Here is a 27,184-nt window from a genome sequence, read left to right as displayed (position 1 = left end):
CCCACCAACAGTGTAAAAGCATTCCTATTTCTCTGCATCCTCGCCAGCATCTGTTGTTTCCAGACTTTTTAATGATTGCCATTCTAACTGGCGTGAGATGGTATCTCATTGTGGTTTTGATTTGCATTTCTCTAATGACCAGTGACAATGTGCTTTTTTTCATGTTTCTTGGCTGCATAAAAGTAAACAGTTTTTTAACTTTTTTTAATTTTTTTTTTTTTTTTTTTTTTGAGATGGAGTCTTGCTCTGTCACACAGGCTGGAGTGCAGTGGCACGATCTGGGCTCACTGCAAGCTCCACCTCCCGGGTTCACGCCATTCTCCTGCCTCAGCCTCCTGAGTAGCTGGGACTACAGGCACCCGCCACCATGCCTGGCTAATATTTTGTATTTTTAGTAGAGACAGAGTTTCACCGCGTTAGCCAGGATGGTCTCAATCTCCTGACCCTGTGATCTGCCTGCCTCGGCCTCCCAAAGTGCTGGGATTACAGGCGTGAGCCACCGCGCCTGGCCTTCTTAACTTTTATTTTAAGTTCAGGGGTACATGTGCAGTATAGGTATATTTGTGTCATGGGGGTTTGTTATACAGATTATTTCATCATCCAGGTATTAACCCTAGTACCCATTAGTTATTTTTCCTGATCCTCTCCCTCCTCTCACCTTCCACCCTCTGAAAGGCCGGAGTGTGTGTTGTTCCTGTCTATGTGTCCATGTGTTCTCATCATTTAGCTCCCAGTTGTAAGTGAGAACATGCGGTGTTTGGTTTTCTGTTCCTGTGTTAGTTTGCTAAGGATAATGGTCTCCAGCTCCATCCATGTCCCTGCAAAGGACATGATCTCATTCTCTTTTATGGCTACATAGTATTCTGTGGTGTATATGTACCACATTTTCTTTATCCAGTCTACCATTGATGGGAATTTAGGTTGATTCCATGTCTTTTCAGTGCTGCAGTGAACATAGGGATGCATGTGTCTTTATAATAGAATGATTTCTATTCCTTCGGGTTTATACCCAGTAATGGAATTGCTGGGCCATATGGTATTTCTGCCTTTAGGTCTCTGAGGAATTGCCATACTGTCTTCCACAATGGCTGAATGAATTTAAACTCCCACCAACATTGTGCAAGTGTTTCTTTTTCCTCCACAATCTCACCAACATCCATTATTTTTTTACTTTTTTTTTTTTTTTTTTGAGACAAAGTCTCGCTCTGTCACCCAGGCTAGAGTGTAGTGGCGCGATCTCAGCTCACTGCCAGCTCTGCCTCCTGGGTTCATGCCATTCTCCTGCCTCAGCCTCCCGAGTAGCTGGGACTACAGGCGCCCGCCACCTCGCCCGGCTAGTTTTTTGTATTTTTAGTAGAGACAGGGTTTCACCGTGTTAGCCAGGATGGTCTCCATCTCCTGAACTCGTGATCTGCCTGCCTCGGCCTCCCAGAGTGCTGGGATTACAGGTATGAGCCACCACACCCGGCTATTTTTTTACTTTTTAATAATAGTCATTCTGACTGATGTTAGATGGTATCTCATTGTGGTTTTGATTTGCATTTCTCTAATGATCAGTGATATGGGGCTTTTTTTCATATACTTGCTGGCCACATGTATGTCTTCTTTAGAAAAGTGTCTGTTCATGTCCTTTGCCTACTTTTTAATGGAGTTTTTTGCTTTTTTCTTGTAAATTTAAGTTCTTTATAGATGTTGGATATTAGACGTTTGTCAGATGCATAGATTGCAAAAGTTTTCTCCATTCTGTATGTTGTCTGTTTATTAAACAGTTTTATATGCATGGAGTATATGAAGGAACTGAGCAATGAGCTTTAGATACATGACTTTATCAGCTTTGTAGGATGCTGAATATAAAGAAATGATTTTTAGTATGTAAATAGAAGAAATGGATGAAGAAAAACAAGCTATTTAAATTCCACAATTGCCTACTATTTAAAAGGCACTAGCTTGGTGGTACAGGGTACTTACAAAATTGTGTAAGTCATGGATCTGACTTGATTGTCTCCCAGGGGAGATGCCATCCACACCACAAATTATAACACACGGTAGATATGCCACAGAAGAGTGACAAAAATTTGACTCCTCATTCCAAAGTCAAAAGATGACAAGACCTCATTTGGGGGCAGGAATCAAGAAAAAATTCTGGGAAGAGCTTTCATTTGAGATGTTCGGGCCATGATATAGACATTTTAGCATAAGGAAAAAGTCATAGGTAGCATGAAGTAGGGAATTAGGGAATGCCCAGGGAATGCTGAGGAGGACCTTTCGGTTTGCCCAGAGAATTGTGCTCCTAGAAGGCAGAGATCAAGACAGGAAAGTAAGTTGTAATCACTTTTGAAGGACTTTGGATTCCATGGGATTTGAATTTGGACAAAATAGTATAGGGAGTTGTTGAAAGTTTTTGAGAAAAGCCTATCAGAGTGAGAAAAATCATTCCAGAAACAATATCCATTCTCTAGCACAGTTGAGAGAGCTCAGAGGTGGGGAAAGTCAGAAGCTGTTGTCACAGTAAGTCTAGTTGAAAGATAATGAGAGTCTAAATTGGGCTGGTGGCAGTGGAAAATGAAAAAAACCACAAAGGTTTTTTTTATACAAGGAGAATCTATAGGATTTGACCACTCGTTGTGGAATAAGAAAGATTGAGGAATTTTAAAAAGTGGATGTCAAACTTGAGTGGATAAAAAATGGTGGTACCAACAATAGTGATATGAAAAATGAGAAAGTGGGGCTCTTTTGGTGGGTTTGGTTAGGTATCTTTGGAATTTGTGTGCTCCAATAACATCTAAAAACTTATAAAAACTTAGAAAGAGCAGTTGAGGGGAGATATACTGAGAGGTTTGAGAATCTGTAGAAGCAGGACAGAGTGTGAGTCCCCTCCAGAAAGAATTTTGGGTTCTATTTAAGAAATATTGAATGAGTTCCTAATAGTGCCAGGGACTGTGCCGGGCATAGTAAGGAAAACAAATATACAAAACAGATCCCTTAAAAAGTTCAGAATCTAGTAAGTTTCTCATTCTGGTTCTATCACTTATTTGCTGTATAACCTAGGGAAATTAACATTTCGGGATTGTTCATTTTGCTTCTATTCTGGGAATATTGCCGTGTACATGCTTAACCACTTAGGTGGTGGTGATAGATTTGCCAGGTGTAAAATTTTTTAGCATCGTGGGGGAGCTCATGGGAAATGTTATTATGAACAGTCATAAGGGTTAGTGGAGGCAAGGAATTAGGTGATAGCCAAAATCCCAGTCAGAGTGGAGGAGCACAACACATGGGAAACATTTAGAGAAGTCTCTGGGGTTAGAACCAAAGCCAAAGCCTTCCACTAGTGCGTCACTTTCCGACAGTGCAAGCCAGCAGTGGCCTTGAAGCACTCCCATGCTGAGCTTAAGCACTGAATCCAGAAGCCAGAGGAATAACATAGACATTTCTAAAAAGGAACCCTGTGTAGTAGGGGACAGTAGAGAAGTGTGAAAATTGCAGGTATCTTCACACTGTGCTGGTGTTTAGTCATTCAGTTGATACTTACTGAGTACTTACTGTGTGCTCAGGGCTACTTTCTGAATGTATAATAGTGAGCAAAGCAGACATGTTCCTGCCTCAGTTTATTTGCATTGTGATAAAGGAACACCTGAGGCTAATTTTTTGAAGAAGGATGATGCCAGCATCCGCTTCCTGTAAGGACCTCAGACTGCTTCTACTCATGGCGGAAGGCAAAGGGGAGCCCATGTGTCGTATTATGAGAGAGGGAGAAAGAGGGAGGAGAGAAGGTGTCAGCCTCTTTTTTAACAATCAAATCTCCTGGTAACTAATAGACTGAGAACACACTCATTACCATGAGGACAGCACATGACCCAAAGATCAGCCTCCATGACCCAAACATCTCCCACTAGGGCTCACCTTCAACACTGGCACTCAAAATTCCAACATGAGATTTGGAGGCAACAAATATTCAAACTATATTGGTCCCTGATATCATGAAGTTTGTAGGCTAGTGAGGAAGACAGCTATTAATCAAATTTTTACTTGACTGTAATACTTGCTATAAAAAAGAAGGATACAGTTCAGCGAGAACCTCTAAAAGGAGGGCTTTCATTTAGATTGAAGTACCCAAAGAGCTGTTCCAAGTGAATTATGTTTGAGCAAACAGGGGATGGAGGTGGCCGTCAACAAAGTCCTTTATTGAAGTGAGAGATGAGGGGTGGACCGCCAGACAGATCTATTCCTATTCCCGGTCACTAGAGCATCCAGTTATAGAATCCTGAAGGAATAAAATATCAAAAGGTCCAAAAACACCAAAGGTGAACCCAGTGACCCAAATACAGGGACAACAGGAAATTATTCAAAGTCTAGTCATGCTTATTACAGAGGCTCTAGCGCATAGTGTTAAAAACCCGAGTCTGGTATCAAACCAAAACTGAAGTCTGGCATTAAACCCCACGTGACTTGGACAAATTAGTAACTCTCTGTAAGCCTCAGTTTCCTCTCTGTAAGGTAGAAATAATAAGACTCACATACCCCTGTGACTGTTAAGAGAATTAAATAAAATAATTCATCAAACTTATAGCACAATTTCTTACACTATCCTTTAATAAATGTTAGGTGTTATCATCATCTTGGATAAGGATTTTTTACTGAGGTATACAGTGATCCAGATATCATAAAATTCACTCTTTTAAAATGTGCAGTTTGGTGCATTCAGTACATTCACAAAGTTGCACAACCATCACTATCTAATTCCAGAACATTTTTATCAGCTCAGAAATAAGCTTCATATCCATTAGTCACTCCCCTTCCCCTTCCCCTTCAGCCCCTGGCAACCACTAACTTACTTTCTGTCTCTATGGATTTGTCTATTTTGGACATGTCATATAAGTGGAATCATATAATATATGGCCTTTTGTGTCTACTGAGCATAATGTTTTCAAGGTTCATTCCTGGGGTATCACGTATTCATACTTCTTTCCTTTTTATGGCTGAATGACATTCCATTGTATAGATATAATGTATACATTATTGGTATACAAGTTTTGTGTGAACATATATTTTCAATTCTCTTGGGTATATATCCAGAAGTGGAATTGCAGGATCGAATGGTAACTCTGTTTAACTTTAGGGGGAACTGCCAAACTGTTTCCCAAAGCCGTTGCATCATTTTACATTCCCACAAGGAAAGCATGAGTATCCCAGTTTTTCCACATCCTCACCAACACTTGTTATTGTCTGTCTTTTTTATTTTAGCCATCCTGGTGAGTGTGAAGTGGTATCTTGTTGTGGATTTGATTTGCATTTCCCTAGTGACTAATGATATTTATTGAGCATCTTTTTCATGTGCTTATTGGCCATTTATCTACCTTCTTAGAAGAAATGTCCATTCACACCTTTGCCCATTGTTTAATTGTGTTATTTGTTCTTTTATTTTTGAGTTGGATACAGAAGTTATTTAAAAATTTTTGGATACACTAAGGAAACTGCATTTCCAGAGAGAGACACACCATGCAGGACTGAAAATGGTTAGTCTAAGAGGATTCATGACAGATTTCAGAAACCATGATGAACAGAATGGCCCCAGAGAATTTCCAGCCAGACCCTTTCATCAACAGTAATGATTCCAACATGAAGGTGATACCACCACAGGATCCAGCTAGTCCCAGTTTCAGTCTGTCATCCAAGCTGGAGTGCAGTAGCATGGTATCCACTCACTGCAGCCTCAACCTGCCAGGTTCAAGTGATCTTCCCACCTCAGCCTCCCGAGCATCTGGGACTACAACAATATGGAGAAGGCATCAAGAATGTACTTCATTCACCCACCAACAGTATGAAGAGCTAGAAGCTCTGTTTAGCCAGACCATGTTCCCAGATAGAAATCTTCAGGAGAAACTAGTTTTGAAACTCAACCTACTGGAGTCAACAGTAAAGGCTTGTTTCAGGAACTGGCAATTCAGATTGAAGCAGCAGCAGCAGCAATCAGCAAAGCAAGCAAACTAGATCCTTCCATCCAAGAAGAATGGGCCCACCTCCCCTAGAACATCCGCAAATCCTTATGCTTTTTCTTCTGTGGTTTCAGATTTCTACAGCTCCCTTCCTCCTCAGCCCTTAGACCCTTCCAATTGAGCCTGGAACTCCACCTTCACTGATAGTCCCACAAGTAACTTCCAAATGCAAAATACTCAATGAGAGAGGCTGGTGGCCTCAGTTCCTGCTTTGTACTCTGATGCCTATGACATATCCCAAATCATAGAACTGTACAATGTTCCTAATGAGAATGAAATATCCAGCTCTTCTTTCCACTGTCTGTATCAGTATCTCTCACCCACAAGGTACCAGGTAGGAGGACAGGGTTCCTCTCTGAGCACCTTTGCTGGTCCAGCTGTAAGCCTATCTCCCACACAAACCTGGCCCAGTATGACAAGCCAAAGCTTTGAAGCCTAAAGTCTAACAGACAGCCTGGAATTCCAGAAGACCTCCAATATGGTAGACTTTGGATTTCTCTGACCAGACTACTAATAAATATGGACCATTTAGAAAAGAGGTCTTCTTGCCTCTTGTACATGACTTTTTTTTCCTTTGTCTCATTTTAACGCAAACATCTGGGGCTGTGTCTCTGATTTCCATGGAAACGTTGCAAAAAGAGTTTTCCAAGTAGAGCTAGGCACTATGCAATCAGCCCCACAATTCTTCCTGAGAAGGCTTTCCAGTCCCTTACGTGGCCAATGAGACTCCAAAATTCCCTTCCCAAAACTATCCTGGATTTTCTAAAAGTAGGACGGTGGTTTTGGGAGTTATCCACTTTATTTTTTAAAAACTAGGTCTCTCTCTGTCACCCAGGCTGGAATGCAGTGGTACAATCATGGCTGACCAAAGCCTTGACCTCCTGGGCTCAGGTGATTCTCCCACCTCAGCCTCCTGAGTAGCTGGGACTACAGGTGCCCGCCGCCACATTCGGCTAATTTTTTGTTTGTTGTTTTTGTTTTTGTTTTTTGAGACAGAGTCTCACACTGTCACCCAGGCTGGAGTGCAGTGGTGGGATCTCAGCTCACTGCAACCTCCACCTCCCGAGGTTCAGGCGATTCTCCTGCCTCAGCCCCCGAGTGGCTGGGATTACAGGTGCATGCCACCATGCCTGGCTAATTTTTGTGTTTTTGGTGGAGACAGGGATTCACCGTGTTGCCCAGGCTGGTCTCGAACTCCTGACCTCCAGTGATCCACCCGCCTTGACCTCCCAGGGTGTGGGATTGCAGGCGTGAGCCACTCAGCCCAGCCAATTTTTGTATTTTTTGTAGAGGCAAAGTTTTGCCATGTTGCCCAGGCTGGTCTCGAACTCCGGGACTTAACGTCATCCACCTGCCTCAGCCTCCCAAAGTGCTAGGAATACAGGAGTGAACCATCACACCCAGTTTAAAAGAATTTTTTTTTTTTCGAGGAAACCAGAGAAGCCATCATGCACTTTTCTCTCTGTATCATTCCTATTTTAGTATATGTGTTGCGGAAGTGAGTATACACTATCATCCACTTTTAATGAGAGAAAGTTATGAACTTACATTTTGTTTCCAATTTTTAGGTTTCTTTTTCTTTTTCTTTTTATTTTTTTTTTTTGAGACAGCACTCTGCCTCCAGGCTGGAGTGTGCAGTGGCAGCATCTTGGTTCACTGCAGCCTCTGCCTCCTGGGCTCTAACAGTCCTCCCGCCTCAGCCTTCTGAGTGGCTGGGACTACTGATGAGCGCCACCATGCCTGGCTAATTTTTGTATTTTTAGTGGAGAAGGGGTTTTGCCATGTTGCCCAGGCTGAATTTGGGGTTTTTTTAAAGGGGACTTTCAGTCCAAATTTGAGGGGAAATTACTATCATCACTAGTTTTAATATAGTAGGATGAAAAAAAATATATCTAGTACAATGGTCCAGACAAAATAAGAGATGTAAAAACTAGCACAGGAAGAAATAAAAACAGATTTTTGAAGGTGAGATGATAAACTCGCAAAATTAACAAAATAAATAGTCGAACTTTTAGAATGCCATTTTAGCACATTTTCCAGCCAAGTGATCAATCTACAAAATTAATATCATTTCTGAACACCAGTAATAAGGAAACATAAGGTAAGTACCTCTCAATAAAAAATAGAAAAGTACCTAGGAATTCACAAAGAAAATTAATACCTGTGTGGAGAAAACTTCAAAACTTAAAAAAAGATATAGAAAATGTTTTGAATATGCCAGGCGCAGTGGCTCACACCTGTGGTCCTGGCACTTTGGGAGGCCAAGGCAGGTGGATCATGGGGTCAGGAGATCAAGACCATCCTGGCCAGAATGGTGAAGCCTCGTCTCTACTAAAAATGCCAAATAAATTGGCTGGGAGTGGTGGCGCATGCCTTTGGTCCCAGCTACTCGGGAGGCTGAGGCAGGAGAATCGCAAGGATTGAAATTATGCGGTGTGTTCTGCAAACACGATGGAATGAAATTAGAAATCAACGGTGGAAGAAAATTTGGGAAATTCACACATATGTGGATATTAAACAACACATTCCTAGATAACCAGTGGTTAAAGAGGAAATCACAGTCTGAGCAACATGGCAAAACCCTGTCTCTGCAGAAAATGAAAAATTAGCTGGGCATGGCAGCCAGAGCCCATGCTCCCAGCTACTCAAGAGGCTGAGATGAGAGGATCTATCCCCTGAGCCACAGTGGTCAAGTCTGCAGTGAGCAGTAACTGTGCCACTGCACTCCAGCTTGAGCAACACAGTGATACCATCTCAATAAATAAATAAATAAATAAATAGAAGAAATCATAAGTAAAATTGGAAAACACTTCTAACTGAAAAAAAAAAAAAAGCACAACAAACCAAAACATGGGATGAAGCTAAATCAATGCTTAGAAGGAAATTTATAGCTTCAAATACTTATATATATTTTTTAAAAAGGTCTCGGATCAATAAGTTTTATACAGGAAGGAAGCTGGCATAGTTTTATTAATATTTGTCAAATTAAACTTTAAGGCAAAGCTTTTTTATTGAGATAGAGTCTTGCTCTGTCGCCCAAGGCTGGAGTGCAGTAGTGCAATGTCGGCTCACTGCAACCTTCGCCTCCAGGGTTCAAATGATTCTCCTGCCTTAGCCTCCCAGGTGGCTGGGACTACAAGTGTGAGCCACCACGCCCGGCTAGTTTTTGTATTTTTAGTAGAGATGGGATTTTGCCATGTTGCTCAGGCTGGCCTCAAACTCCTGAGCTCAAGTGATCCTCCCACCTCAGCCTCCCAAAGGGCTGAGATTGCAGGCGTGAGCCACCTCGCCTGGCCAAAACAGTTTTTTAGAAATAAAGTATATTAGGCGACAACAAAAGGAACAATTAACCTGAAATATATGATAACTCTGAACTTGTATATACTTAACAACATATACCCAAAATATATGAAGCAAATTTTAACAAAAATTGAAGTTCTTAAGAAAACTTCACCAATATATAGTCATAATGTGATATATTCATACGACACACTCAATAATTGATAATAACAGTCCAAAGAAAGCAGAAAGAAGGAAAGCCTAGGCAGAAATAAATGAAATAGAGAATAGAAAAGCAACAGAGAAAGAAATTATGAAATCAAAAGCTCGTTCTTTGAAAAGATCAACAAAATGGCAAACATTTCGCTAGATTGCCCACTACCCCCAAATGACTCAAATTACTAGAATCAGAAACAAAAGTCAAGATTTTATTACCAATCTTATAGAAATAAAAATTATTAGAAAGAAACAATATGAAGAATTGAATGCCAACAAGTTAGATAACTTAAATGAAATGGACAAATTCCTAGGAAGACACAGAATACCAAATCCGACTCCACAAGAAATAGATGTTGTGAATAGAGCTTGCTATGGTATGAATGTGTCCCCCACAGCTCATGCGTTGGAAACTTAATCCCCAAAGCAACAGCGCTGAGAGGTGGGACCTTTAAGAGGTTCTAGGCAAGGCCCCCATGAATGGATTAATGCCATTATTGTGGGAGTGGGTTAGTTATCTAAGAAGTGGGTTCCTGATAAAAGGATGAGTTCGGCCCTCTTCTTCTCCAGATATTTATCCACATCCCCACCCGTCCCTCTCTCTCTCTCTCTCTCTCTCTCTCTTTCTTTCTCTCTCTCTCTCTCTCTCTCTCTCTCTTCCCTCCTCTCCCTTCCTTCTGCCATGGGAGGATGAAATATTAAGGCCCTGGCCAGATGTGGCCCCTCCATCTTGTATCTGAGGCTGGAAGACTTCCCAGCCTTCAGAACTGTAAGAAATAAATCTCTCTTCTTCAAAAAAGAAAGAAAGAAAGAAAGAAATTGTTCGCTCCCACTGATCCTAGAAAAAATCAGCTCTCCAAGAAGTAGTAGATCATTGTTACTTGCTATCCGCCTTAGCAAATAGCAGATGCCTCAGAATTGGGAGGCATGGAGGTTCTTTCATGGCCAGAAAGAGCCCTACAGACATGTTCTCCCTACTCTCATCTCCCCTTCTCCAAACCCTGGTCCTCTTCCTTCCTCATGTTGGAAACTCTATCTAGCCCCCTCTTTCTCACCTCTGAGCACTCATGTGTCAGTCTCATGGTGCCATCTTGAGACATTTCCGTATATAGGTAGAGTCCCGAGGAACAGGAAACTAGTGCCAGAGTTGTTCGGGCAACGACCTTTTACAAATACAGGGCCTGGGAGATGGCAAAAATAAGTACAAACACCTTCCCTTCTCTGATCTCTTATACTCAACTCTGAACCTTGTCATTACTGAGGCTGGCAGAGAGGCACCATGACGGGGGAAATCCCAGAACTAGTGGCGGAAAGGGAGTTCTTAGCCTGTCAGAAACTCTGTGGCCTTTAAGCAAGTTACTTTCCTTCTCCACATTCAGTTTTCTCCCCTGGCAAAGTAAGGGTAATAACACATGTTCTGCCTGTCTTGCAAGATTTTTGTGAAGACAAAATGTGCTAAGGTATGTAAAAGGGCCTTGTAAAATGCTATATAAATGAAAGTACTATTACCCAGGAGTGAGAACTCAACTTGTGTATAGCATCACAGTTGTAGTTGAATAAGCTCCAGGATATTAAATATCTTTATACATCACTTCTAGGTAACTTGTGCAATATATAGTTTATATATGGAGTGTAATTTTTCACTTGGGGTATTATTTTACTGTGTAAGTCCTAGTTATTTACAAAGGCTTTATTTGAAAATGAGCTAACACGTTCAAATTCCCCACATTCAATTTATTCACACACAGACATGTTAAATAAGAACTTCTTATTTTTCTGCTCAGATATTTCATCAAACTAAAATAAATGTTTAATATTATATATTTTAAGTATTCCAATATCTGGACTAAAATTGTTGTATAATTTATTCTGAGCACTTATATAGTGCCAAGTAGCATGTTAAACATGATGTCATATAATCCTTACCACATCCAGATGAGAGTGTAATCATTATTCCCACCAGTTCTGAGAGGGGAAAACTGAGACTAAACAAAATCACATCACCACCTGGTAAGAGACTAAGCTAGGATTGGAAATATAGTCTGCTTGACCTCAGATCTCACCCTCTTAAACTCCATGTTTGTAATATGCCAACGAGAAAAAGAACACTGAAGAACTGGAGGGTGATTCTTCTGTGTGCATTTGGACTATTTATTTCCACATTTCATTATAGGATTTCCTTGGTCAGAACCCACAAAAGAAAACAAACCAAAACAATTGGAGAAGACAATTAATATATGAACAGGGTTGGTTCCCATTTGAGATTTAGTTAAGAAATACAAAGAATTTACTGAGAGTAAGAATTGTTAAACAAAGATATAAATTATTAAAGGAAGTTACAATATCTACTTTTCTGAAGGGTGCTAAGCAGAGTAAATCTCATCTTTTATAGCCTCTGCTAAATTCAATTAGGAAACTAGAGTCTAAGAAGTGAATAACAAGTTAAATTATAGCCAACATTAGAATAGTATAGCATATGAATGTTTATAAATAAAAAAAATACTAAGGAGAAAAAGGGGAAAAACTAAAAATCCTGTAAGTGCCAATAATGTTACTAAGAAAAAAAGAACAAAAAAAATTTTTTAAGTTACTAAAATCAAAAATGACTGAGGTTACCTAACATTTTTTATACCTCTAGATACAGCATACAAATAAATCAATGAATTTTTAAAACCACATCACACACACACACACACACACACACACACGCATATACCAACTTTTAATCAGGTTATATAAAAAGCAGCATGGTTATTTGTTTTGTATAATGATATGCATTAATGTTAATAAAGGAATTAAATATGTACCTTATATGATAAATATGCATATATATAATATTAAATAGTTTTCAGCAGTAAGGATGGATATTTGTTGTAGAAACAATAAAATCAATTCAAACTAAGTTCTATAAATATACTTAGTGTCACACTCACCCTACCCACACTACACTAACTCCTGCATATTGGACCTCTTACATCTTTTATAGTCTTGATTTTGTTCTTTTTATTTTATCTTATCATCTTGCCAATTACAAAATTGCTGTTTTTAAATTATCCACTTGGGTGCGTGTACACCATGGAATACTATGCAGCCATAAAAAGGAACAAGAATGTTCTTTCCAGGGATGTGGATGGAGCTGGAAGCCATTATCCTCAGCAAATGAACGCATTAACAGAAAACCAAACACCGCATGTTCTCACTGTAAGTGGGAGCTGACCAAGAGCACATGGACACATTGGGGGAAACAACACACCCTGGAGCCTGTTGGGGGTGGGGAGGGAGAGCATCAGAAAGAATAGCTAATGGATGCTGAAGTTAATACCTAGGTGATGGGAGGTTCTGTGTAGCAAACCACCACGGCACATGTTTCCCTATGTAACAAAACCGCATATACTGCACATGTACCCTGGAACTTAAAATTTGAAGGCAGGAAAAAAAAGGAAACAGCACATTGAAAAATATTTAAAACATTAAAAAAATAAGTTATCCACTTGGTTCAGCCTTTAAAAGAGAGGAAATGAACTTACTTTTATAAAGTAAAAGTTAAAATATTTATTGCTTCCAAATCACCAGTTTAAAATAAAAACAGGCAGTGGGGATTTTTTTAATTGAATGCTTTGTTCTATTTATTTTATCTGTTTCATGTTCAATGCTGGATGCAACATAGATTCTAATATTCCAAGTTACAAGTGAACAATGAGTGTAGAACTGAACCTCTAATGAGCTATCTAATTCTTTTCCCAGAAGGTTAGACTACCGGTTTGCCCAGCAAGCCATAAAGAAGATTTTTCCAAAATCTTTCCAATTCAATACTTTCTTTGCATCAACTGTAGTTTCTTATTTCCATTCCAGTTGGAGAATTAAGTTTGAAAGACTGTCCAGAGTATTCTTTCTCAAAGTGTGATATGCTATGTTGTTTGATGAATGTCAGGAGCATATTAAACATAATCACACAGTAATGCATTTACTGTGGAAGCAGTTGAATCATTCAAATAGTTCCAACAAACCAACTGCCTCTGTTAATAAGAACTGATTCTATCAGCACTTCAAACAGGCCTAGACCTATTTGGCATATGAAAATGCAGGTACCTCATGACTAATTATCAATAGGTAGGAAACATTTTCACAGATGGTTTTCACTGTACTAAAACATGCACTTTGGACACATACACACACACACACACACACACACACACACACACACACACACCCTTAAGGATTTGAATCAGGGATAAATCCATTCTAAAATTTTCCAGTTTATTGACCCTTCCAGATATATTTAGGTGTAGAAAGAAAAGTTTAATGCTAAATTTTGCATGTACATAGCCTTCCCAAATACATTTTAGTAAAATAAAATTGACACTAATGAAAGCACCGATTTCAAACGTAGTAATTGGAGATAGAAAAAAATAAGACATAAATTATCTTAAGAAAATAGTTAAGTTACCTATGTTTTCTCCACAATTTGGTTTACTCTTCATTTGGGGAGGTGGGAGAGTGTGCTACATCAAAAGTATTCATTAAGCACATGTTCTCACATGAACTCCTAAAACAAGAATTTAAGTGCCTTTCAGTGGGAAAATGTTATCCTCATTGTTCATTACCCTCCAAGACATACCTCATAGGTGTTACAGTTCCTGGTTTCCAATTTGCTTGTTTCAGAAAAATGATGCCAGAATTCAGAAAATCATTTGGGGCCACTCAAAACATTTATAAAAACGGCTTCCCTTCATGCTAAAAACTCTCAATAAATTAGGTATTGATGGGACGTATCTCAAAATAATAAGAGCTATTTATGACAAGCCCACAGCCAATATCATACTGAATGGGCAAAAACTAGAAGCATTCCCTTTGAAAACTGGCACAAGACAGGGATGCCCTCTCTCACCACTCCTATTCAACATAGCATTGGAAGTTCTGGCCAGGGCAATCAGGCAGGAGAAGGAAATAAAGGGCATTCAGTTAGGAAAAGAGGAAGTCAAATTGTCCTTGTTTGCAGACGACATGATTGTATATCTAGAAAACCCCATCGTCTCAGCCCAAAATCTCCTTAAGCTGATAAGCAACTTCAGCAAAGTCTCAGGATACAAAATCAGTGTGCAAAAATCCAAGCATTCTTATACACCAATAACAGACAGACAGCCAAATCGTGAGTGAACTCCCATTCACAATTGCTTCAAAAAGAATAAAATACCTAGGAATCCAACTTACAAGGGATGTGAAGGACCTCTTCAAGGAGAACTACAAACCACTTCTCAACAAAATAAAAGAGAACCCAAACAAACGGAAGAACATTCCATGCTCATGGATAGGAAGAATCAATATCGTGAAAATGGCCATACTGCCCAAGGTAATTTATAGATTCAATGCCATCCCCATCAAGCTACCAATGACTTTCTTCACAGAATTGGAAAAAACTACTTTAAAGTTCATATGGAACCAAAAAAGAGCCCACATTGCCAAGTCAATCCTAAGCCAAAAAACAAAGCTGGAGGCATCACGCTACCTGACTTCAAACTATACTACACGGCTACAGCAACCAAAACAGCATGGTACTGGTACCAAAACAGAGATATAGACCAATGGAACAGAACAGAGCCCTCAGAAATAACACCACACATCTACAACTATCTGATCTTTGACAACCCTGACAAAAACAAGAAATGGGGAAAGGCTTCCCTATTTAATAAATGGTGCTGGGAAAACTGGCTAGCCATATGTAGAAAGCTGAAACTGGATCCCTTCCTTACACCTTATACAAAAATTAATTCAAGATGGATTAAAGACTTAAATGTTAGACCTAAAACCATAAAAACCCTAGAAGAAAACCTAGGCAATACCATTCAGGACAGAGGCATGGGCAAGGACTTCATGTCTAAAACAGCAAAAGCAATGGCAACAAAAGCCAAAATTGACAAATAGCATCTAATTAAACTAAAGAGCTTCTGCACAGCAAAAGAAACTACCATGAGAGTGAACAGGCAACCTACAGAATGGGAGAAAATTTTTGCAATCTACTCATCTGACAAAGGGCTAATATCCAGAATCTACAAAGAACTCAAACAAATTTACAAGAAAAAAACAAACAACCCCATCAACAAGTGGGCAAAGGATATGAACAGACACTTCTCAAAAGAAGACATTTATGCAGCCAACAGACACATGAGAAAATGCTCATCATCACCGGCCATCAGAGAAATGCAAATCAAAACCACAGTGAGATATCATCTCACACCAGTTAGAATGGCGGTCATTAAAAAGTCAGGAAACAACAGGTGCTGGAGAGGATGTGGAGAAATAGGAACACTTTTACACTGTTGGTGGGACCTTAAACTAGTTCAACCATTGTGGAAGTCAGTGTGGCGATTCCTCAGGGATCTAGAACTAGAAATACCATTTGACCCAGCCATCCCATCACTGGGTATATACCCAAAGGAATATAAATCATGCTGCTCTAAAGACACATGAACACGTATGTTTATTGCAGCACTACTCACAATAGTAAAGACTTAGAACCAACCCAAATGTCCAACAATGACAGACTGGATTAAGAAAATGTGGCACATGTACACCATGGAATACTATGCAGCCATAAAAAATGATGAGTTCATGTCCTTTGTAGGGACATGGATGAAGCTGGAAACCATCATTCTCAGCAAACTATCGCAAGGACAAAAAAACAAACACCGCATATTCTCACTCATAGGTGGGAATTGAACAATGAGAACACTTGGACACAGGAAGGGGAACATCACACTCTGGGGCCTCTTGTGGGGTCGGGGGCTGAGGGAGGGATAGCATTAGGAGATATACCTAATGTAAATGATGAGTTAATGGGTGCAGTGCACCAACATGGCACATGTATACATATGTAACAAACCTGCACGTTGTGCACATGTACCCTAGAACTTAAAGTATAATATATATATAAAATAAAAATAATTAAATAATAAAATTTAAAAAATAAAAAGGGTTTATAGTTAAAAAAACAAACTTTGTCATCACAAACTTTAATCAGAATAAATGAAACAACAAATGTCTTTAAACAAACTGGAAGACAGATAGACTTAGAAAACTTGGCTTTGCTGCTTAATAACTTTGCTTTGATGCCTCATGAGGGAATGGGGAGAGAATTGGGCTAGAAATTAGATGACCTAGATTCTTGTCCTGGCTTCACTATCTGTCAGCTCAGTAGACTTGAGAAATCATTTATTCTTTCCAAGCCTCTGTTTCTTCATCTGTTAAAAGAGAAAATAATAGAGACAATGGTACCTATTCTGCTTTCTTCCCAATGAATGACACTTCAGAACCAGTAAACACTCCCAAATCCTAAATCTCTTCTCCTAGTGCCCTTTACCATTGGCTCTAAATAAAGCCTGGATCTCAGGTGAGAACACTTCACTCAGACTAGTGCTCCTCCAATCTTATTTTTTTAAAAAATCCTGAGGCTGGTGGTGTTTGGCTCATTAATTCTCTACTTCTGTCTTTGCCATTCTCATCAACCTCCCTTGTCATTCTTCCTCCATCACCAAATCCTTGGCTCTGGTTCACCACCTGGCTCTGCAATGCAAGTCTTCCTGTCATCCTGATGACTTTAGCTGTAATGTTCAAGAATTCATTCGACATGTTGAATCAGGGCTGCTCTGTCTATAGAGTAGCCATTCTTTTATTCCTTTATTTTCTTAATAAACTTACTTTCGCTTTGAAAAAGAAATATTGAATCAGGAACAAGAAAAGGGTGCCCACTCTCACCACTTCCATTCAACATAGTACTAGGCATAGTAGTGTAGTCCTAGCCAGAGCAATTAGGCAAGAAAAAGAAAGAAAAGGCATCCAAAATTGGAAAGGAAAAAGTTAAGTTGTCTCTGCTTACAGATGACATAATGTAATATATAGAAAACCCCAAAGACTCCATAAAAACGGTTAGGACTAATAAATAACTTCGATACAGTTACAGGACATGAAATCCACATTCAAAAATCAGTAGCCTTTCTATACACTAGCAATGAACCATCCAAAAAAGAAATCAAGAAAACAATCCCATTTACAATAGCATCCCCAAAATAAAATAGGAATAAATTTAACCAGGGAGGTGAAAGACCTATGCATTGAATACTATAAAACTTTGATGAAAGAAATTGAAGAAGACACCTCAGTGAATAGACATCCCATGTTCATTGACTGAAAGAGTTAATATTGTTAAAATGTCCATACCACCCAAAGCAATCTACAAATTTAATGCAATCCCTATCAAAATTCCAATGGCATTTTTCACAGAAATAGCAGAAATAATCCTAAAATTCATATGGAATCACAAATTTATTTTAACAGTCTAGAAATCTGCCCAGGTCACATTTCTTAAGTATCCCCATGGTATTTCCAATTCTACATGTTTGAAATTTAACTCATGATCCTCTCCAACCAAAACTAGGCACTCCACAGTATTCCTTTTTTTCTTTCTTTCTTTCTTTCTTTTTTTTTTTTTTAATAAGAGACAGGCTCCAGCTCTTTCACCCAGGCTGGAGTGCAGCGATATTATTATACCTTACTTTAGTAGCCTCAAATCCCTGGGCTCAATGGATCCTCCCATCTCGACCTCCCTGACATCTGGGACTATAGGCACATGCCACCACACCTGGCTAATTTCTTTGTAGAGACAGGTTTTTGCTATGTTGCCTGGTCTCAAACTCCTGGCCTCAAGCAATCCTCTCACCTTGGCCTCCCAAAGTGCTGAGATTACAGGTGTGAGCCACCACACCTGGCCCCAGTATTTCTTTTTTTTAATTAAAAAAAAGTACCATCGTTCTCTTTGTCCTGTCTGAATTGGTTTTCTTTTCTCCTTCACGGAATTAACTCACCCTTCCTTCAAATCTCAACTCAAACATCTCTTCTTTAAAGAAATCTTCCTCAACCAGCCTGACACTCATCACTTTAAAACTATATTTATTTGTATGATCATGTGATTAATGCCCATCTCTCCTATTATAATCTAAGTTACATGGAAACAAAGACCATATCCGATTTGCTAAACATGATATCCCCAGTACTTAGCACAGTTCCTAGTATATAGTATGTATACAATAAACCCATTGAATTTATGATTATAAGATAATTTAGTGTTTATGTGGCAGATTTTGCTTACTTTGTCTCAGAAGTAATCATCCTAAATGTTTTTAATTAACCTAAATCACTCTAAAGACTTAAATAAGGCTGGGCACGGTGGCTTACACCTGTAATCTCAGCACTTTGGGAGGCTGAGGCGGGTGGATCACCTGAGGTCAGGAGTTCAAGACCAGCCTGACCAACATGGAGAAACCCCATCTCTACTAAAAATACAAAATTAGCTGGGCATGGTGGTACATGCCTGTAATCCCAGCTACTTGGGAGGCTGAGGCAGGAGAATCGCTTGAACCTGGGAGGCAGAGGTTGTGGTGAGCCGAGATTGTGCCATTGCACTCCAGCCTGGGCAACAAGAGCAAAACTCCATCTAAAAAACTAAAAAGACTTAGATAAGACCTATATGTTCATTCCTAGAAACAGAAAATTGCTGAAAAGTAGACTGATTACATATGGATCACAGCCTTAACATGAGGCCAACTTCAATTTCACAAGGAAAAGAAGTAGTCATTGGTTAAGTACAAGAAGGCAGTGAGGCCCAGGCGCAGTGGCTCATGCCTGTAATTCCAGCACTTCTGGAGGCCGAGGCTGGCAGATCACTTGAGATCAGTAGTTCGAGACCAGCCTAGCCAACATGGTGAAATCCGGTCCCTACTAAAAATACAAAAAAAATAGCTGGGCACCACGGTGCATGCCTGTAATCCTAGCTACTCGGGAGGCTGAGGCAGGAGAATCCCTTGAACCTGGGAGGCGGAGGTTGCAGTGAGCTGAGATCATGCCACTGCACTCCAGCCTGGGCAACAGAGTGAGACTGTCTCAAAAAAAAAAAAAGGTAGAGAAGCGAAACAAGAGTGGAGCACACAGCTACACTGATATTCCACATTGCCATAGAGACACTGCCCAAAAGGAAAAGTTATGTTCATGCAAAGCCTTAAAGCTTGGTTGTCACTAGCTGTGTGTTGCTTCAAAACTAATCTCTCGGCCATGTCTAGTCAAGGCTCTCAACCACGAAGAGATTACGGCATCACTCTTGCATCTTTCCCCTCTCACCCTGAAAATGCTTTTGTATATTTTATATACCAGACAGATCACAAGGCATATGAGAAAACACAGGATGCAGATGGGGTAAAATGCTTAAAATTAGAAGGGGAAATCATGATTTGCCATTTACTTATTTCTGCAATATTTCAAAATATGAACCACAAGGTGTATGCCACTACCGTTAAAAATTGCAATACCTCTCCGGGCACAGCTGCATTTTTCTAACAACAACAAAAAAAAATGCAATACTTGCTTGCTATTATAAAAATAATTAAACTTTATGGATTTAGATAGAAACTAGATGTGGGACAGGGCCACTAACCTAAAGAAAGATTTGTTTAGTCTGCATAAGTAACAAGTCAGAAATCTTTCTAACACTGACAGGTAATCAGTATGTCACAGCTTTCCCCCATGAAGGGAGACAAAACTTAATGATCATTGACTCTATCTGAAAACAGCCAAAATCACTTCAACAGATGGGTGACTGTCAATTAGCCATTTGTTAACCAGTGTGGATTTCTTGGCAGCTCTCCCACAACCTCAACAAAATGAAGAGAGGAAGTCATGAGCAAAAATGAAAGGAAGAGTTCTCCTGAATCCCATTTTCAATCTTTTATAACATTTTATATTCTTGATAGAAAAATAATTGGGTGGGAAAATAATAACATGAGAAAACGAGGATCTTGTCCGACATAAGTTAGGGCCCTTTCTCTAAGACTTTTATGGGTTTCAGAAAAGTTATCTTTCTGGCTTTAGATCTGCTAATATCAGAAATATCAAAAGAAGAGACTACATCCCTCGGTAACTCTATCCGGTTATTAAGCTTAAAAACATACTATTAATTCATAACAAAGCTTATTCAGTGCTTTTTTTCTGATAGCATTAATTTTCACTCCAGTTTCTTTATTAGAACATTAACAGATGTTAATAGTCCAGGGCAAATCCAAAGATTTAAAATAGAGAAAAATTATCTTCAAGACAAATATTCTTCATCTTTAGGCTAAAACGTGTGAGAATCACCAAGATGCTTGTTAAAAATGCAGATTCCCCAACTTACAAGGGATGTGAAGGACCTCTTCAAGGAGAACTACAAACCACTGCTCAATGAAATAAAAGAGGATACAAACAAATGGAAGAACATTCCATGCTCATGGGTTGGAAGAATCAATATCGTGAAAATGGCCATACTGCCCAAGGTCATTTATAGATTCAATGCCATCCCCATCAAGCTACCAATGACTTTCTTCACAGAATTGGAAAAAACTACTTTAAAGTTCATATGGAACCAAAAAAGAGCCCGCATCGCCAAGTCAATCCTAAGCCAAAAGAACAAAGCTGGAGGCATCACGCTACCTGACTTCAAACTATACTACAAGGCTACAGTAACCAAAACAGCATGGTACTGATACCACAACAGAGACATAGATCAATGGAACAGAACAGAGCCCTCAGAAATGATGCCGCATAGCCACAACTATCTGATCTTTGACAAACCTGACAAAAACAAGAAATGGGGAAAGGATTCCCTATTTAATAAATGGTGCTGGGAAAACTGGCTAGCCATATGTAGAAAGCTGAAACTGGATCCCTTCCTTACACCTTATACAAAAATTAATTCAAGATGGATTAAAGACTTATATGTTAGACCTAAAACCATTAAAATCCTACAAGAAAACCTAGGCAATACCATTCAGGACATAGGCGTGGGCAAGGACTTCATGTCTAAAACACCAAAAGCAATGGCAACAGAAGCAAAAATTGACAAATGGGATCTCATTAAACTAAAGAGCTTCTGCACAGCAAAAGAAACTATCATCAGAGTGAACAGGCAACCTACAGAATGGGAGAAAATTTTTGCAACCTACTCATCTGACAAAGGGCTAATATCCAGAATCTACAATGAACTCAAACAAATTTACAAGAAAAAAACAAACAACCCCATCAAAAAGTGGGCAGAGGACATGAACAGACACTTCTCAAAAGAAGACATTTATGCAGCCAAAAAACACATGAAGAAATGCTCATCATCACTGGCCATCAGAGAAATGCAAATCAAAACCACAGTGAGATACCATCTCACACCAGTTAGAATGGCCATCATTAAAAAATCAGGAAACAACAGGTGCTGGAGAGGATGTGGAGAAATAGGAACACTTTTACACTGTTGGTGGGACTGTAAACTAGTTCAACCATTGTGGAAGTCAGTGTGGCGATTCCTCAGGGATCTCGAACTAGAAATACCATTTGACCCAGCCATCCCATTACTGGGTATATACCCAAAGGACTATAAATCATGCTGCTATAAAGACACATGCACACGTATGTTTATTGCGGCACTATTCACAATAGCAAAGAGTTGGAACCAACCCAAATGTCCAACAACGATAGACTGGATTAAGAAAATGTGGCACATATACACCATGGAATACTATGCAGCCATAAAAAATGATGAGTTCGTGTCCTTTGTAGGGACATGGATGAAACTGGAAAACATCATTCTCAGTAAACTATCGCAAGGACAAAAAACCAAACACCGCATGTTCTCACTCATAGGTGGGAATTGAACAATGAGAACTCATGGACACAGGAAGGGGAACATCACACTCCGGGGACTGTTGTGGGGTGGGGGGAGGGGGGAGGGACAGCATTAGGAGATACACCTAATGCTAAATGACGAGTTAATGGGTGCAGGAAATCAACATGGCACATGGATACATATGTAACAAACCTGCACATTGTGCACATGTACCCTAAAACCCTAAAGTATAATTTAAAAAAAAAAAAAAAAAATGCAGATTCCAGGACATGTCTTCTATTTCATAAAACTAAAGTAAAGCCAATTCTCTGCCTGTAACTGACCTAATGAATTGGGGGGTGGGGGCTTATAGTCAGGGCCTTTACATGCTCTTCAGGTATCAGGTGATTCTTGGGAACCCTAAAGATGATTATTGTCACTTTAACGTGTCATGTATTTGCTTTTTTAAAGGGGTCTTTTAAGTCTTTTTCACAAAACATGACTGTGTGAAAATTGCAGGAACGTCTGTGTGGAAATAGGGTGTTCCATTGTATATCGCAAAGTATATTATTAAATTCACAGTGGCTAAAGGGAATGATGGCAAGGAAGCTAGTTCCAGACAAAGGCCTCTGAATGTACATTCAGAAGCCATCAGAACATCCCACTTGAAATGAGATGACAGGTAGAATACTGTAGCGCTCAGCTACAGCCCCAATATTCAGAAGAGAGAGAAAAAGATCTCCGAAAACATCCTCCCTCGGGATGTTAATGGCCCACCTCTAATCACACATCATTTATTGAATGTGAAAGGAGGTCTGATATGGGCAAGGTGCGATGACCCGGCAATTTATTTTACTTCTTGGTGTCACAGACATGTTTCTGTGGGCTCAGCAGGTCAAAGAGCTTAAAATGTTATCTAGAATAAGACAAACATGTAATTTTCCTCTGGCTTTATTCCATTTTTTTACTTAATGATTAATTAAGAGACATTCCTTTACTTAAAAAATTTGAGATGAGGTTGTACCAACCCTTATGGTGATTCATAAAATCTAATGTCTGCAAAATTAAGCTTGCTTGGGAACCCATGGGCCAAAATTTCCAGCTGAGGAGGAATTTTTCCTAAAACTTATGCATCCCCCAAATCTTTCCTGGGCAGTAACGTCCTCCTGGGCTTAAATTTACCATCAGGACTCAGCCTTCCCTGTAAAACCTGTTAGCGTGATGTGTCTTCTGGCTGTGGCAGCGTTTGAAAGTCAAGCAAACAAGCTTTCCAGGGCTCACACTGAGTTAAGAAAACATATTCTGCATGACGTTTAGGGCCAAATTAGGGACCAAAGTCCTCATTCTTTTACTCAAGACTAAGTTTATGTCTCCACAGGCAATGTGAAATGGAGTGTGGAGAAATGATCTCATGAAATAAATTAATTTAGACAGGATGCCTGGTTTGTTAGTGCCCCACGGAGTGTATGTGTAAGTGTGTGTGTGCATGTGCATGTGTGTTTAACAGCAGGTTAGGGAAACAGTAACGCTAAAGAGATTAATGGAAAGCACTCTGCACTGGCAGTAGAATCGAGCTTTTCCTCTAGGCCCCACCACTTACCAGTCATGTGACCTTAGGCATAACTCCCTAAGCCTCTGTTTCCTCGTCTGTTAGATGATCTTGTAAGACCCATTCAACTACCACCCAGGGTCATGATAAGCAGAAGGATAATTAAAGAGAGTAGTCTGTATTGATATATCAAAGTTCAATATTACTGCCACTAAGTGTCCCTTCTAATATTTGCAGCAGGTTCTGTAGAGACACATGGTCATTATTCTTGGGTACACACTGACACACACCACAGCTTGGGCCTTTCAATCTCTCCCACCAGGACCTTCGAGCCACACATTTACCAGCACTAGATGAACTCACTATCTCTGTAATGATCCCAACTATAGCTGCCTCCAGAACAAGATATCAGAATAGGAAATTGAATCTGAGCTTCTCCCATGGAAGGCCAGGGCATTAATCATGGTGAGCACACTGGGGGTTTTTCATCTGAGTTGACTGTTGGGTTCATAAAATCTCTTTCATTTTTCATCAGGAGATTCCAAGTTTTATATATTTATTATCCCTCTCATTATTTCACAGCCAGCAGCATATTTTACTTGTAGCAGTGCCGAACTTGAAATAATTTTTGAAACCACAATGCTTATGAGGCATGGCTTACTGGGGCACCAGCAAGCAAACCTTGCTCTTTATTAACAGACTAGGTGAAAGATTGCTTACATTTGCACCCTGATGTGCACTGCCATTTCAGCTTTTTCCCCCAACAACTACTGAACATGGGGATAATTTAACCTGGGTTTCCCCACCACCCCCCACCTCCACCTTGTCAGCTTCAAGGAACCTGGTATAAACATAATTTATGTAACTCCCCCTCTTCATACTGTAAGGCATTGACCATTGAGTGGCAACAGCAATAACAGTTATTTTCACGGCAAATGTGCTTCAATGAAATATAGTACATAGTTGCCTCCACCTCTTTCAAGCCAGAGTCTACCCTTAAGAAATTAGTGTCCATGGGTGGCTGTCAACATAGATCAACGTAAGGGGGAAAATATGTTCACTGAGAAGTTCTTTGGCCTGTGACTATAACACACAAGGAACATGGTGATTACAGATGGATTTTTGCCTCTTTAAATGTTTCCATTCTTTTCCTACACTGCCTCCTCTGTGAGTTCATTTGGCTCATATCTGACTTACTTGACCATAAAAAAAGTGAGTTTAGGTCATTCAATTTGTTTAATAAAATACAATTGGAGTCTCTACCTTTAGAAGTAAAATGTTTATATATCTCATTTAGCATTGTTTTTTATAAATTTAATGAGATGTTTGAATTAACACATTTCTCTAATAGGGAAGATATAGGTTATTCTTCTGAGTTCCCATTCAGGCAACAAGATGAAAATACATGGGCACAGACAGTTGGGAGAAGGAGAAGGACAGAGAGAGACACTATTAGAAAAGGAGGAGGAGGGAAGACATGGACAAGGAAGTAGGTAAGAGTCATGCTTTTTCACTTTGGAATCCAGGACAGTAAGCGTTTGCAGTGAGGGGCATTTAGTGTTTCATGAATCATATCCCAGCATAGCTCCTGTGCCTCAGAAGGACCCTGACTATCAGCCAGACCATCTCCTTTCTTTAGGTCACCTCAAAAATTCATGACAACACACTGTTTCAAAACCTCAGGAAAAGGCAATCCTGCAATGTTCTTATTTTGGGCCCATAACTAGGTTGTTGAGCCATTGCCCCAAACAACTGAAAAATCATCTTGAAGTGATGAATAAGTGAATGCAGAATGTTTCTTTGGGTCTAATCTAAGTAGTTTAGGGGCACTATGATGTGGTGGTTATGAGCCCCAACTCTGAAACCAAATGTGGTCTCAAATCTCAGTTCTGCCACTTCTTTGACCTTGTATTTCGTTGCACCTCAGTTACCTTATTTGTAAAATGAGGATATTAGGATTGTGGTAAAGTTTTTTTGTTTTTTTGTTTTGAGACAGAGTTTTGCTCTTGTTGCCCAGGCTAGAGAGCGATGGTGCGATCTCAGCTCACCACAACCTCCGCCCCCCTCGTTCAAGCGATTCTTCTGCCTCAGCCTCCCGAGTAACTGGGATTACAGGCATGCACCACCATGCTTGGCTAATTTTGTATTATTAGTAAAGACGGGGTTTCTCCGTGTTGGTCAGTCTGGTCTCGAACTCCCAACCTCAGGTGATCTGCCTGCCTCAGCCTCCCAAAGTGCTGGGATTACAGGTGTGAGCCACTGTGCCCAGCCTGATTGTGGTAAAGATTAATTAGGTACAATATTCTTAGTATAGTGCATAACACATAGTAAATGCTATTGAAGTGATTGCAGGGCCACTGGGTTGCATAGCTCTAAGGAACATTAGTCACATGAAAAGCTATGTGAATGCCACACCCTAGAGTTACACAGGGTACAACCTGCAAGCTCAGATAATAGTGCTGGTATTTTGCTAGCATTATTATTACACTCTGCCTAGGCCTATTTTTTCTTTTTCCTTTTTGTCCCAATATCCACAACTTATGTAGAAAAACATGAATATGTGTTGTCTGAAGTGCAAAATAAGAAAGAATTTTTACACATGAGAAAACCAAAGCATTTTCTGTACTGTGTCTTTTTAGACATTTTCCTTAACCAAGACAAGCACAAGGAAAAGCCAGAGAATGAGAGTGTATTCATTCAAGTAGCTGACCACGCACTTGGTCCAGAACCCAATCAGTCTCTTGAGGTAAACAGCCCACAGGCTTGTCAGCCTGAACGCTATTCTGTGATAGCCTGGAGGAAATGCACAGTGTAGAGAGAGGTACAAAAATGGCTGCCCAGAAGTATGTCTAGTGGAATGTCCAGATTCCATCTCCAGAAACCAAGAACCTCTAATCACATAAACCAAAGAAGAGAAACCAGGCACAGTGCCATTCCCTCCTGTTGGAGCATGGAGTTTTCCTTGTCAGAAACCCACAAGGATAACTGCCTTGAAGGCATAGAGGAATCAGCTCCCATCCCCATGAGTTCTAGCTGCTTCTTTTCTCTCAATCCTCACCTCAGTGTCCTTGCATGGTTTATGAGTACAGCTTCACAAACAGAAACACACACACACACACACACACACACACAGGAACCAAGTTAACTTTACAAACTCAAATGACTTCTTCTCATACAGAATTTCTGCCTCCAAGAAAGAAGCCTTTAGAACTCATTTGACAGAAATTCTCTCAGAAGGGGAGGTTGTTTTTGTTTTTCATGTTTATCACAAAGTAATCAAATAGCTACTCACTATTTGAGGAAAGATGCACTACCAACCAGACAGAGGATTCTTTCTCTCTCTTTTTTTTTCTTTTTTTGAAACAGGGTCACACTCTGTCACCCAGGTTAGAATGCAATGGTGTGATCTCAGCTCACTGCAGCCTCGACCTCCCAGGCTCAAGTGATCCTCTGGCTTCAGCCTCCCAAGTAGCT

At 39.9% G+C, this 27,184-nt stretch overlaps 1 pseudogene; it reads left to right on the top strand.

The window, feature by feature from the left end:
- The first annotated feature begins 5,550 nt into the window (after positions 1–5,550).
- LOC116470510 (arginine-fifty homeobox-like) lies at positions 5,551–6,495 on the top strand (annotated as a pseudogene).
- The last annotated feature ends 20,689 nt before the right edge of the window (positions 6,496–27,184 follow it).

Source organism: Hylobates moloch, unplaced genomic scaffold (genome assembly GCF_009828535.3).
Source record: "Hylobates moloch isolate HMO894 unplaced genomic scaffold, HMol_V3 SCAFFOLD_6, whole genome shotgun sequence".
NCBI lineage: Eukaryota > Metazoa > Chordata > Mammalia > Primates > Hylobatidae > Hylobates > Hylobates moloch.
Note: the sequence above shows the minus strand (reverse complement) of the source record. Positions and strands in the feature narration are given on the sequence as shown.